The 13,200-nt window shown below is 52.8% G+C and overlaps 1 protein-coding gene across 2 annotated transcripts in view; it reads right to left on the bottom strand.

Annotated features, from left to right (window-relative positions):
• Positions 1-298, bottom strand: part of OPCML (opioid binding protein/cell adhesion molecule like) — an 854,468-nt gene extending 854,170 nt beyond the window's left edge. Inside the window, exon 1 of one of the 2 annotated variants that reach the window (XM_039496207.1) lies at positions 108-298. The gene's annotated coding sequence lies outside the window, so the exon portion shown is untranslated. The remainder of the gene's footprint in view (positions 1-107) is intronic. The other variant, XM_039496208.1, reaches the window with a different exon arrangement.
• Positions 299-13,200: the final 12,902 nt, after the last annotated feature.

Raw genomic sequence — 13,200 nt, 5'->3', positions numbered from 1 at the left:
TGTACCATGATACAAATGACCCTGCTAATACTAGACTGTCCTGTGACAGAAACTTTTCCTGACTCCTGGGGCATGGCTATAGGGAGCAATGGGTGAATTAGACTTACCCCCTCCTTCTCTGCTCCTCTCATCCCCAAATCAGCTGCCTTCTGCTCGTCCCAATGCAGCACAGGCCCCTTTTCCATTTAGTCCTACCAAGGGGCAATTCTTTGGGCAGGAACAAATCAGTCAGTCCCTCCTCTTGGCTTGTTGTGGATGCCAGAGAGCCCCTGCTGCTGCAGAGAACTGCTGGCCCTGTGGGGCATTGAACTACTCCCTGAGAGCAAGGCCCTTAGGCTTCTGCCGGCCCAGCTGGGGCTCTTTTAAAGGCTATTAGGTGTGACAATCAGCAGCTAGCAGGAGCAGCTGTGCAAAATGACCTGAAACAAGCTCTTCAGGTCTTGCTGAGGCTCGAGAGAGGCAGGTTAGGCTGCAGGAAGCAGAGACTGCAGGTTAGGAGGCGGCATCCGGCATGTGCCTTAGGGAAACCCGGTGTTGTGTTATTGCTGCTGTCTTCCGGCTGCACCCATCACCCTGACACACACACAGTGGTGACCGCCCCCTCCCTCCAGTGCTACTGGGCAGCAGGAATCAGAGGGGTAGCCCTGTTAGTCTGGATCTGTAAAAGCAGCAAAGAGTCTTGTGGTACCTTATAGACTAACAGACGTTTTGGAGCATGAGCTTTCGTGGGTGAATACCCACTTCGTCGGATGCATGTAGTGGGCAGTAGCATGATCTAGCTTGCGGGGCTGGGACAGAATAGAGAACTAGGGTCTGCTACTGGCTCTGTCACTCACTCCCCGTCTGACCCTCTGCCTCAGTTTTCCCCTCTGTAAAATGGGGATGGTGACAGTGCTAAACGTGACCGCTCTCCACACTTCCCTTGGAAGCTGTGGGTCTGATCCAGCAGGCTGCTAAGGTACCCTAACTCCCTGCATTTCAGGGGGGTTGAAGGCCCTCTGGACCAGCTGGGCTTCGAGGAATAGAGCCTGGCATTTCCAAAAGGGGCTTAAAGCAGGGAGGGGCCCAGATTCCACTGAAAATCCAGGGGAGACAGGAACTCCCTTGCACCCCATTTAATGCCACCCATCATTGCTGATCAGTCAATGTCAGCCCCTGCTCCTTTTGAAATCAGCAGGAGCAAGATCCAGCCCCTCAGTCAGAGTCCTGGCTTCTCTCTTAGCCTGAGGTTAGTGCTCAGTACCACTAGGGATGCTGAACTGGAGCACCAGGTGCCCGGTCCTCCTTTTACCCTACCCCATTGCCAAGGGAGCAGCGGGGGCTTTCTCCCTTTCTTCCCCAGGGGGCCAGGATCTCTCCCCAGGAGCTGCTGTCTGTCTTCATTGTGTACAAACACAGGCGCTGCCTTTGCTCCGTTCCACCCGTTGTGCCTCTTCCTCCTGACCATAACACTTACCCAGACTGGCTGCTTCTCCCAGACAAATAGCTTCAGTAGGTTTCTATTGACTCAGACAAATATGCTCCTCTGGCAACTGCTTTGTGATGATGCAGGGGAGAGCCCCAGGGAGGCAGAGTCTGTGCCCTCTGGGTGCCAACGGCTGCTCCTGCAGACAGGGAGCAGCTTGGGGGAGCGGAAGAGACGGAGAGCAGGTCCGGAGGGACTGCAATCAGCAGCCCCGTGCTGCTCCACAGCCCACTTTCGGGGGGTACAAGGAGAGGGGAGGAACTGGGCAGGGAGTGGAGGAAGTTTCATGATGCCAGATGGCTCCATCTCCATTGAAAAGGAACCTACAATTCTGGAACCAGCAACAGGCCACCCACCTGCCATCCCAGCTCACACAGGGCCCTGCAGCAACTGGCCATAAAACCCATTCGAATGACCCCACCAGGCACAGGCAGTAGGACACAAAACCAGAGGGACAGAGTCCTAGGACCATCATCCCAGGCACAGGACCAACCCCGATCCTATGGCATTATCAGTCCTTTTGCCCCATTATCCTGCCTCCAGTCATGGCCAGCACTGTACCTGGTGCTGCTGGAGGAGGAAGGGAATGGCAGGAGGGGGGAAGCTAGTTTCAGGCTTTTCAGTGTGGTACTGTAGGCAGGGATGAGAGGGAGAGGAAAGCAGCGAGGCTGGGATAGGGCACAAGGGGGGGTCCTCATGGCGATGGAGACAGCTGCGTGGCCAGGAACCTAGGAGCGTTCTTGTCCTCAGAGCATGGGCCCTCCAAAGAGGAACACATTTGTCCCGAGAGGCCTGACTGTTGTGATGGGGATGGCAGGCTAGGCACATTTTCAGAAGCAGACTCTGATTTGGGTACCTCCATTTTGGGGAATCCAGCACTAGATGCCAAGGGACCCAATTGCAGCCCATGGAGTTGGGTGTTTTGCACCTATGGAGAATCAGGCTCCAGCTGAGCACCCTTTAATCAGCCTTGAAAACAGCAGCCTCCGTGATGGAGGTTGGGCAGAAGATGCCACCAGAAATCTGGCTTCCTGCTCAGAGAACTGACTATTTTAAGCACATTTACCTTCCTGCTGTAAAGCAACACTTCCCTAGGAAGGGCTGTCAGTCTCCCATTAAAACCCCTTTCGGTGCTTTGATTCGAGAGAGCCTTTCACCTCAGTGAAGGAGATTCTGGTGAACACACTTGGGGGGATATGTTTTCACTTCACCCCTAGCGGCAAACAATGCTGCTAAAACCACCCATGGGCTTTCCAGGACACTGCTGGGTGCTACCCACCCACCTTCCGCTATTTCAGGGAGCTAGAAGGGGAGGGAACTACTAGCAAGATGGCCAGTAACCAGTAACCTGGCTGACAGGAAAGCCCACTCCCAAACTTCCCAGCTAGAGGCAAATGCCAGCAGAGCAGCATAAGAGCTCAGACAGAAATGAAAACTGGGAGCAGTAGTGACTAGTAATTTTCAGTGGCCAACTTGAGACACCTTAAAAAAGAGTATGTCTACACTGTGATACAGCTCCAACCCTCAGACTCTGGGTCGGCAGGCTCGGGCTGGTAAGACTAAATTAGCAGAGTAGACGTTCCCACTCAGGCTGGAGTCTGGGATCCGAAACTCACTCAATTCTTCAAACAATTCCCCGCCCCTCCACCTTAGCTTTAGCTATGGCAAAGTCTTGAATAATGTCATTGTAATTTAAAGACCTAATGATTTCATTGTCAGTGCTCAAGAGGGACAAAGCACTGAGATGCTCGGGAGTCATGGTGGATCGGAGGATATTTTTGACCCTTGTTAGAAGACAGAAGGCATGTTCTCCACTACAGTTAGTGGTGATTAGTGACAAACACAGCCGTAATGCAGTTTCAACCTTTAGGAAATGTTCCATCACACTGGATTCAGTGATAACTCGGTACAGCCAAATCAATTGGCTTTAGTCACCTCTTCTCTATCTCCTTCAATTTCTGCCATCCTCCTTTCTTCGACATTGTCCATTGTAGGCCTACTGCATACAAAGTTTGGGCCCACCAACGCTGACTTAGCCCACCAAGACAAAAATCACAACCACCATAAATTGAATTCACAACCCGGATGGATTTATTTGTACAAAGCAATATCTAATGAGAAAAGAGTTCCGATGGCCCCGCCTCCATCGCTCAGCTGTTACTTCAATATGGAATGGTGGGCCCACAGTAGGGCCTAAAAATAGGAGAGCCTAAGGCTATAACCTTCTTAGCCCAGGGGGTTTAATCCTGTCCTGTGTAGACACAGTCAAAGGGGCCTGAACTTGAGAGGCCAGGTGCTCAGCATTTTTTTTTTTGTTTGTTTGAAGGCCAGTCCCCTTTAAGGCATCTCAAGTTGGGCTCCCCAAAAATGGAGGCAGCCAAAATCATGAGTCCCTTTTGCAAACCATGGCTTGATTCCCTAGGACGAGAGAAACACGAGTAACACAGGGAAAGGGAAAGGCAGAGACACCCAGGAAGCCCCAAGAGCCTGCTGGAGCTGGTGGGAGGCGGAGATGGAAATAGACATGTCGAAGAGAGCACCAGACATTTCCAGCACCATGTGGGGAAGAATTTTAATCTTTAAAATTGGCAAAAGATTTGAGCTACATGGAGAACAGTCATTAGCTTCCTTCATGCCTGGACAAGCTGACCAACTTTGCATAAACAATCTTCCTTCCCTCTGATCTGGAAAAGCTCCCGACGAGCAGCAGGAGGCTCCCGGCGCCGATTTCCAGCGCCACACCTGGCCCCCCCGCGCTTCGTTAATGACGCTTGCCAGTTGTACCCCGTTTCACCCAGCGAGTTCACCAAAATCCATTCCCCTCGCTTCCCCCGGGAGAGCTGCAGAGCAAAGCGAGGCACAGAGCGTTTACAGGGCTTGACCCCACAAGCCTACCTCCCCCGAACACTCCCTTGGCAGACAACCGCACTACTTGCATGAGGGGGTCAGGAGCAGGTCCTTAAATGGCTCGTTCAGGGTCAAACAAGCCAGCGATAGGGCCCAGGGGGTCCGACGCTCAATCCTGTATTGCAGACACGCTCCCTCCCACCGCCAAGGGTGGATTCTAAGAGCAGAGCTGCTCAATTACTGGCAAAACAGATGATTCATTCAATAAATTATACACACAACTCAACAGCATCCTTAGCTGAACAGCGCACGTGGAGATTATTTGACCAGCCCCCACCTAGGAGTCCAGACTTCCAGATCCCCTGCTCTAATCCCCTGACACATGAGCTCCCCGAGCTGGGAACAGAACCAGGAATTCTGCGTCACGTGCTCCATCTCTGATCCTTTGAACGTACGCACATCCTGGACCCTGGCGCCCTGACTCCCCGTGGTGGGCATTGTATTTCCATGTGTTTTCGCATCATGCCAGGGGTCATAATACTGTATAAAAACAGGGAAGGGGTTAAAAAGCCAGTTCCCCACTATTCATCCAAAGAGAAGCTCATGATGAGAGAGATCTCTCTGGACTTTTTAGCCTTGAGATGAACACAGGCCCACGATGGTTCTGGAATATTAATACCAGGGAACGCAGGCCCTAACTCTAGCACATGAGAGAGATACCGGGCGTTCAGTTTGTGTTTGCCGGAGTGAAGGAGAAAATCTAATTAAACATGGCATCTGGGCTTGGAGGAGCTAGGGATGGGGCTGGAATATAAAGAGCGGCTGCTACCCACAGATCAGAGGGCAATATTAATAAACCCACGCAAGGGGACCAGAGGATCAGACGGTAATATTGATAAAATGCAAAGCAAAGACAAAGCAGCCAGGGGATATTGGATGGTGACGCTGATAAAAACGCCATAGAGACCGTATCAACAGCAGCCGACGCAGGACTCCACAGTCCTGCCCCAGGCACCTGGGTGTGTGTTCCTGACTCATGCATCTTGATAGTGCATGATGCTGTCCCACTCCCCTCCTAAAGGGCCAGCGTGCACAGGCTGCTCCAGGCCCTTCCCAACAGGGGCACGTTGCCAAGGCTTGAAAATGACCTTGGAATCCCTTCATGGGGCAGAGAGACCCCCGCCCAGCCGCACACAGCTGGCTGCAGTCTTGAACTAACCCGCACATGCTACCAGCCTGCCCACTGATGGGTGGGTGGCCCCTGAATCCCCAGCGGAAGATTCCTAGTTTGCTATCGGTCTGCTTTCCTTGGCCCTGTTCTCCTATGCCCAGGCAAGCATTGTTCTGTTTCTAGGGTGGAAACTATTAGGAGAGGAGAAGGGTTTCTCCTACATGTGAAAGCCCCACCCTAGCAGTCACATCTTACCTGCAGCGCCTTGCACGTTTCCCGGCCTGGGCCCACACTCTGCTCTGCTGATGTGGAGCAACTCCTGCGAGTTCAGTCCAGTCCTGCAGACACCCGTAAGGCCTGAAGGCAACAGCCCTTGCTCGGCTGCCTGTGCCTTTCACCCAGCTCTGCCCCTGCCCCTCACTCCTGGGCTGCAGCTTTGGTAACAGGACTGGTGAAGAAGACTCAGTGGGTGAGGGGGAGAAGAGAGGCTGGCCCAGAGGAACCAGCCGAGAGCGGCTGTGTGTTCTCTCCTTTCCCCCACTCTCTCGAAAAGGCCTTTTGTACTGGGTAATAAGGATCACTAGCAATCCCTGAGGAATGATCCAAGAGCTGGCAATCACTATAGGAATGGGCCAGGTGGTAACCCAGCTGTGGGGGGTGGGCAGCCTGGGCCTTGCTTCAGAAGAGACACTGCACTAGACTGGCTCTTGATGGAGGCAGGAGGGGTACTAGTCGGGTTAGGGCGGAAGGCTGAGTGCTGGGACAGGTGTGGGGAGAAAGGGGGATCATCGTCTGCAGGGTGGAAATGGAGGAGTGCCATCTGTTGGGTCAGGGATGCAGGGAGATGGGGTAAGTGCCATATGCAGGGTGGAGGCCCCTGGTGGGCTGGGGCTAAGGGGGGGAGTTCAGTGGAGTAAATAAGCCAGTGAGGACGCCATAACCTCCGCAGCTGCTGTTTTACCAAGTGAGCGTGCGTTTGCCTTTCCCACTCGCCTTTCATCTTACATCTGATCCTGAACGTGAAAGATGAAAGTTTCTTCTCTCCCTCTCTCTGGGAGTCAGAGCACAGAGCGATTCTGCTGACAGCTTGCTCCCTGGGGGCTGCATGCATTAAGGGAGGGGTTATCTGGCTCCACGGTCCTGGCTGGGGATGGAGGCAGGGGGCACTCTGTTGCAGGGACTGTAATTTCACTTGGCATACCTGAGTCTGTTGCTGTCGGTGACGCAAGTGGGGAAAGATCCTTTTTGTGCTAGCAGAGAAGGTGCAAGGCAAAGCCCACTCCCAATGCAAAGAGACAACGCGGCTCTCTGCGGGCTGCAAGGGGTAGCGTGCGGATGTGCCTGGGAGAAGCAGAGCCCTCTGCATCTCTAGGGTTCTGGGTGCACAAGCCTTGCATTGCTCCTGGGAGGTGGGCATAGTTATCCTCGTCTCCCAGCAGAGGAAAGCAGGATGCAGAGCCGGTGACAGAGCTGGGGATCGAACCCGGGGCGCCTGGATCCTGGCCACTGGGCAGTGCTGCCTTGAAGAGGTGGCTAAGGCCTCAGCCTCCTCCAGCTGCAGATCTCATCTGCTGCAGCCACGTATGAATAAGGAGCTGGGGGGTACAAGGACATGTAAGGTCACACAAAGCACAGGGGTTGACCGGCCCTTGTATGTGTCGGGGGAGGATACAACCCACGTGCCCTAGTTCGAAGCTGCCTCTCTCTGGAGGCCAAGAGCGTAAAATGGTGCCTGTGGGCCTCCAGGGTTCTGGGGCAGGAGACAATTCAATTCCCAGCGTGAGCTCACGCAGTCCCAGGGCTGCTCTGACTCGCACCTCGGGCTACAACAGGTTGCAAGAGGCCATCCAGCAGCTGAGCAAGGCCAGAGCACAAAGTGCGCTGGTCACAGCCCCTCAGACTCCAGGCACGTCCCTGCATGGGGGAGGCTCATGCAGGGCCGGCGAGCTGGGGAAAACACCCCCTCTCATAGGTAAGATCTGCTGCTCTCCAGTCCCTGTGCACCCAGGCCCGTCGAGGGGCTCAACGCAGCTCAGAATTGAGGTTGTGGTTACTTTCCCTGACCATGCAGCTCAAGGGTCAGTGTCAGCTGGCAGGGGAGGGAGAACGTACACACACAAAGCAACTAGCTGGCAAGTGCAATGGTGCATGAGCCCCCACCCACCCAGTCTATGCATGGATTCATGGGCACGTGTCCCACACCCCTCGATGTGGCAAACCCTCCCTTTCCTGCTCCTTTGTGCAGGGCCCAGAGCAGGAGTGCACCTCACCCACGGCCACAGAGCTGCTCATGCAGAGACTAGCGGGACACTGCTAACCGTGTGGCAATCCTGAGGATTGGTACCAACAGCCCAAAACTCAGTCAGAGCATGCAGCCTTCAGCACTGGGGCAGCAGCGCCATCTGGCTGCTCCACACGGGCCAGCTCCTAGACACGCCAGACCTTTTACAGATGCTTTGGGGTGGGCCTGGAGGAGGGGATACAAAAACCATGGTGCAGCCAGTTCCTTGGCAGGACTAAGTTGGCTGGATGTAGAGACCCCACCATGCTGCTCCATGGGACGGCAACGCCAAGACGTGTCTGTTATCAGTCAGCAGCAAAGGGGTTAAATATACAACTGCAACCGCAGCTGCTCTCAGCCTCCCCCTGCTCCCCAAATAAATGAAGGAGGGGTGGAGGTGCGGAAGAGAGAGCCCCCATCATGAAATCAAAGCTGCTTTCTGCCATATTGCTCAGGGCCTGCTCACATCTGTCTGCCCCTGAAGGAAGTTACCAAAACTTTGAAAGAACAGTTGCTGTCTGGATTGTTTTTGAGGGATGCGGGGGCTTGACACTGGGAGCCTGCCACGTAATGGAAAACAGGCTGAACAATTTTGCCACTCTCTCCATTTTAGCTCCTTTCCTGACTGTGACAGATCTGTTCTGCCTGGCGTATTCCCACCTGCTGGTTAATCAGCTCAATGCCACACAATCTCATGTTGGGCTCCAGTTTCATGCAGCCACGACTTGGCCTTGACAAATAAGAACGCACCACGGCCGGCCGCTCTCTCTCTTCAAAGTCTCTCTCCAGCCCCGGCCCTCTCCCACAGCCCGAAGATGCAAACAGCTCCATCTCACTTTTCACCAGTAGCATGAACCCTGTGCTGCTCTGCATATCCCCAAATCTGGTACCCCACCCCCCTCCTACCTGAGTGCCAGCACCACCTTGGCTCACTTACCAACCCCAAGTCCCTTTGCTGGCCGGTGACCATCAATGCCAACTGTTATCCACGTCCCAAACCTGCTGCCCGACGCCATTCATACGAGAACAAAATCCACAACCCAAACCCCACACCCAAGAACCTGGTACCCGTCTTCCACCTGACTGCATCATCCAACCTAAGGCCCTAGCCCACCCCATTATGGCATGCATTCTCCATCTGCTCACCCATAGCCCCGCTCCCTCCATTTGCCTCATCCCTGGTGCACTCGGTTAGGCTGCCCACCTTCCCCGCAGCCCCGAGCAGTAGCATGGGGAATAAAGAAGGTGACAGGCTCAGAAAGAGCTGTTGAGCACATATTAAATAAAAGATGGTGTATTTCAGAGCCGTTGGAGTGATGATTTAAACATGAAGTCGAAGCTAGTAATGGTGTTGTCAGAGCTGTAGCGTTAACACCGATCAATAATTCACTGATGTGCTGCAACTGCGCCTCGAGCTATGGTGTCTGCTTGTGGGAAGGCAATGGGGGCTTCCCTTAGAAACACTCCTCCCGCCCTCAGCCTCCGGTGCCAGGCACAGCAACCCAAGCCGCAGCTGAACTACCACTGCAGCCTCTCAGCTGCCTGGCGGCTTCGCCCGGGAGGAAGCAACAGAGCCGATAAACGCCTCCCTACAAGCCCTTGGGGCTCAACTTTCAGCCCTTAGTGTGGCTTGGGGCTCAAAGACGCTTGGGTGCCCGAGCCCTGTCCAAGGCAAGGGTGGCCCCGACTGGAGCAGGACAGGGTTTGTCGCCAAGTAACTTGGGCAAGGCTTCACCTGGCTGTGCTATTTTAGGCAGAGCAGAAGGGTGATGAGGGGAAGGAAGAGATTGAAGACAATACCCCCCCCAAATAACCATAATGGGGGTGTCACAGTTCAAGGCAACTGCACCTGTATCCCTGCTCTAGGCTCCTGACTCCTCAGCCATCACCTCTCCTGGGTAACGACCTGAGTCTCTCTCCCTTCTGACCAGGGTTTTTCCTGGCTGCACAGTTCCCCTGCCTACCCTGTGATATTCCCAGCAAGCCAGACTGCTTAAACAGCCAGCGGCTGCACTCTGCTTTCTCTCCAGAGGTTACCAGCAGCGTAATGGCCCACAGTTACTAGTCACCACACAGCTCTTTCCAAGCAAGCACATTTATTCTTAAGGTGAAAGCATTACAGAGAAAACATATTAAAAACCAACAACAGAACCGATAAACATGCTAAAAAGCTTTCCATAGATCATCCCTCCTGACTCCAACTATGAGCTCTGGCAGGAGTCAAAATCCTAAGCTGGGTTTCCCCTGTGGTTACAAGTTCAGAACCGTCTCAGATGCAGAACCAAAACCACCTTCTTTATACAACGTGGGCCTTTTATCTTGGCCTCATGTAATAGGCAATAAGCAGACAACGGCCCACTCTTCAGGACGTAGCTTTAAAAGGGTGGAGTTTTGCATAGCCTCCCCCTAGATATTCCCCAGGAAAACTGCTTCACACTTTTTGTTCCAAAAGGCCATTCTTGTCTGGCCCTTTGCTCAGGATAGTCCTCTGAACTCCCAAGTCTCACATTTGTCACATCCGTCTCTCAAGAGATTCCATAGAGTCCTGGCCCATACTATGACAAACCGCTCATTGAATACAATGCACCTCATACTTAAAGGTAATTCAATAAGGTTTCCCCAACAACATTGCAGGAAATGACCATTGCTGTCACAGGGGGACCTTCAGAGTTCATAGATCCCAAGCCAGAAGGGACCACTGTGACCATCGTGTCTGTCCTTCTGTGTAACAGGCCAGAGAACTGCCTGAAATAATTCCTAGAGCTTTTAGAAAAACAATTCCATCTTGATTTACAAGTTGCCAGTGATGGAGAACCAACCACAACCGACCACAATTCACCACCAATACTTAATTACCCTCTCTGTTAAAAATGTAGGCCTTACTTCCAGTCTGAATTTGTCTAGCTTCAACTTTTGGCCACTGGGTTGTGTTTGACGGTTCTCTGCTAGACTAACCCATTGTCAAGTATTTGTTCCCCAGGTAGGTACCAACAGACTGCAATCAAGTCACCTCTTAACCTTGGTTTTGTTGGCTCCTAGAGTCTATCACAAAGGCATGTTTTCTAACTGCTAGCGCTACCCTCGCAGCTCAGCCTGCTGCCCAAACCCTCGCTCCCCAATCTGGGGCCGTTCACCATTTGGTCTCTTCCATCCAGGGAGAAGCACATTCTGAGCCCTGATATAAGGTCTAAAATACCTGCCGGCCAGTCAGGGTCTCTACAGAGAAGTCAGTTGTCCTAGGAACTCCCACTGTGCCTGAGCTGTGACCAACTGGCCTTTCCAAGCGATGGCTGAGAGTACTCACCCGGAGGAGGCATTCCAGCCTCCCTCCCTGGTTCCACTTCTAGCCTCAGGCCCGCAACTCGGCCCCATCTGCGGGATGACCCAGGCCTGCTTTAGGACTTTCACATCAGCCCAGCATGTAAACCATGCCGAGCGTGAGTTTTCAGACCATGGTCCCTTCAGCATTCCTGCCGCAGCCACAGACAGCCCCATGCCCCTGCAAAATCCATGACCCAACAAACACCTTGATTAGCTTCATCAGCACCATTTAGCTACACTAATGCCTTGGTCATGGCTGAATGACCTCACGTTTGTCATTCGTTTCCCTTTAATCCAGCATGAATCAGTGCCCCCTATAACAGGTGCAGCTGGGCACTGGCTCCCCCCTGGGGCTCAATCATGCGTGGAACAAAGCTCCATTTGAGCCACTTAATGAGTTCACTCCTGCCGGAGGCCTGGAGAAGCTGGGCTTGTAATAACAATAATGGCTTTGCCCTCTTCCTCTCCCTTGTGCAGGGCTTATTGTTGTTGCCAAACAAGCAAGAGGAGCAGCTAGTGAGGGAGCAAGGATGGGCGGCAGGTGAATCCAAGCGTTTTGCTATGCGCCTTGCGGGGGTCTGATGGGAGGGATGAAAGCAGAGGGACTCATCAACAGGTTCAGGGTCCCAGAGAAGGAAGTGAGATGTGGGGGGGTGGGGGGGAAGATGAGGGTTATGGCGGTGGGGGAGGCAATTACTGGACAAGGCAGCTGATGATTAACAACATTGGACTGCTGGTTTGCTAATCACGCTGACCAATATGGCCTCATTGTCTCCGTGCCCATCAGTCCATATCAACTGGTGCCTTTTGTCTTATACAGTCTCTACTTTGCAATCGGTCTTTTTGTTTTGTCATGGTACAGCACCTAGCGCCATGGCGTCTTGGCTCAAGGGACTCCTAGGTGTTACAATGACACAAATAAAAGAATAATAATTATTATGAAGAGCATCAGGGGACTTTTCTACAGCCCGGCCTTTGCACAGTCCTGCCAGCACTGCTCTAGCTACATGGTACGCAGAGCAAGGAGGACTGCAGGGAAACCTCCAGGATTGTTTGCTGCACTTCCAGGGGCAAGAGCACCTCCACCTGGCCATTTCAAGCTAGACACCATCCATTTGATCCAGGATTCAGCAATAGCCCCAGAGTTTTTTTAGTAGAACCCTTATGAAATAGTATCTCCACCTTACCCCTGCTGTCTCTTAGACCAACAATCCCACTCCCCCATTTTAATCCTGAGTACTCCCAACCTCCTTCCTTCCAGTCAAAGCGTCTGGAATATAAACAAACCCATAGGGGGAAAATATATAGACCCAGAACTAACTGGCCATGGGCCTGCTGGGACCCTGAGCACCTGGCTTGTGCATCATGCCCTGAACTTTCATCTACTTGTTCTTGTTTGACTGGTAAGCTCGTTGGGGCCAGGGCTGTATCCTCCTGTGTGTTTGTACAGCCCCAAGCACTTCAGGGACCCATCTCCAGGTAGGGCTACGACACAAAAATCTATAGAGAAACATAGGACAGATTTACCCTAGGAAAAGAGAAACTTGTGTGCAATTGGCTACATACTGGATGGGGGTTCAGAGATGGGAAATCAGAGCTCACAAGGACAGTCTTGATACTGCAGTGATTGCCTGTTCATGGGGAATTGGAGGGATGGAGATCTTCTCCGAAACTCACCTCCTATTTCCACCCAGCTGCGATACATGTTACAGCCTCTCGGAGTTCATTTCCCAGGCCCCTCCCTCCTTCCCACTTCAGTCCCTCAAAAAAACATTTCCCACTGACATTGATAAAGAACCATGAGTTCCTCTTTCCCTAACTTCTGTCCAGCCTTAAACTGTCAGCATCTGGGGCAGGGACTGTCCCTTCTTACATAGGTGGAAAGCACCTGGGGCACTGAGTACCAGACAAACAGAAGAGAGAGAGGCACAGACAGACTAGGGTGACCAGGTGTCCCGCTTCTATAGGGACAGTCCCGATATTTGGGGCTTTGTCTTAGATAGGTGCCTATTACCCCACACCCTGTCCTATTTTTCACCTTTGCTATCTGGTCACCCTAAGAAAGACAGAACGTGGCAGAGGAGGGAAACCTCTGGTCTTTTACAGATGTGCATA

This window comes from Mauremys reevesii, linkage group 12 (assembly GCF_016161935.1).
Source record: "Mauremys reevesii isolate NIE-2019 linkage group 12, ASM1616193v1, whole genome shotgun sequence".
Lineage (NCBI taxonomy): Eukaryota > Metazoa > Chordata > Testudines > Geoemydidae > Mauremys > Mauremys reevesii.
The sequence above is the reverse complement of the archived record's forward strand: the minus strand, read 5'-3'. Positions and strand labels throughout refer to the sequence as shown.